Source organism: Austrofundulus limnaeus, unplaced genomic scaffold (assembly GCF_001266775.1).
Source record: "Austrofundulus limnaeus strain Quisiro unplaced genomic scaffold, Austrofundulus_limnaeus-1.0 Scaffold547, whole genome shotgun sequence".
Lineage (NCBI taxonomy): Eukaryota > Metazoa > Chordata > Actinopteri > Cyprinodontiformes > Rivulidae > Austrofundulus > Austrofundulus limnaeus.
The window spans coordinates 67,284-69,068 of record NW_013952949.1 but is presented as its reverse complement, the minus strand read 5'-3'; positions in this window follow the sequence as shown (position 1 = coordinate 69,068).

Below are 1,785 nucleotides of genomic sequence, written 5' to 3'. Positions count from 1 at the left end.
AGATCATTAATCCAGCAGATAATTAATCCAGCAGATAATTAATCCAGCAGATCATTAATCCAGCAGATCATTAATCCAGCAGATAATTAATCCAGCAGATCATTAATCCAGCAGATAATTAATCCAGCAGATAATTAATCCAGCAGATCATTAATCCAGCAGATCATTAATCCAGCAGATAATTAATCCAGCAGATCATTAATCCAGCAGATTATTAATCCATCAGATTATTAATCCAGCAGATAATTAATCCAGCAGATTATTAATTCAGCAGATAATTAATCCAGCAGATTATTAATCCAGCAGATAATTAATCCAGCAGATAATTAATCCAGCAGATTATTAATCCAGCAGATAATTAATCCAGCAGATAATTAATCCAGCAGATAATTAATCCAGCAGATTATTAATCCAGCAGATAATTAATCCAGCAGATTATTAATCCAGCAGATAATCCAGAGGTGGTCTGTTTGGTAAATTTTACTCCAGGAGCTGCGAGGCTTGTTTTCAAGCTTCAGACTGAACTGAAGCAGCAGCTGCTGACGTCATCACACTCTTGTGATGCTGCGTTCAGGACAAGCATGGAAAACTCACCACTCTTATGTTAATACAGTCGTAATGATGCATTTAGGTACTGAAATGGAATTACATGAACATTCACCTGGTGGTTATGTAATACAGAGAATCGATAATAAAAAATCTGCGTCGACAAATTTACATAGACGTCATCGATTATTTCAACCAATCGGTGCAGCCCTACTTGTGACGTCCACGGCCTACCCCAGTTACCACTACTGTGCATGTGTGTCAAGGACAGAAAGGTAGATGTGGCAGTGGAAGSTGTCAAAGCAGTTTGGAGAGAAAAACAAAGTAAAGAACAAAAAAAGAAAACAATTAATTGATTATTAAATTAGTCATCGATTATTTTAATAATCGATTAGTTGTCGATTAATTGATTAATCGTAGCAGCCCTATTCAATAGTAACTCAACACTATATTTAAACCAAAAGAATGCAACTAAATTTCAGGGTTACTGGTTAATTTCAATAAAAATCTAACTTTAAAACTGTCCAAATTACCTACTACTTATTTAGGTGTTACATAGTGAATTGTAATATATTACCAGGTAAGTGCTACATTACTGCAGACAATTCATTACATAGTAAAATTGTACACTTTTTACCACGTAATTACATGGTAATAAGGTAGTAATTACATTTATTTACTTTTTTTATTACCATGTAATTACATGGTAATAAGGGTACCATAAAAGAAAGCGTTACCATGGCAGCACGATATTGGGAGAAACTAACATCTTTTTCTTGCTGTGAGAAGAATTGTGATAGAAAACAATCCAGGAAGTGACAACAGATGAGTTGAATTTCACTTGAAGTGTTGCTGTCCTCTTGTTGTCATGAACCTTTACTGACCTGATCTTCTTTTTTGTGCACATGACAACAATGTTTTTAGTTTTGTGATGTTTTAATGTGCAGACATGAATTGTGTTTTACCACCATTTTTTATTTTCTGTTCCTCCACACTTTAATAAACCATATTTTGCTTCTTTTCCTCCAGATCTATGCTAATTTGCTCATCTTCCTTGTTTTCATCAAGATCCACGTTGTTTCCTCCACAGCTCCAGAATTCAGTGACATTTGAAAAACATTCCCAGATGTTTTACAACAAAATGACACTTTTAGCTTTTTGGCACAAAAGGCACTTGTTACTGCAGTGGAAGCAGCTCGTCAAAATAAAAGCCTAACATGAAACAGTTTAGTGCAGTGC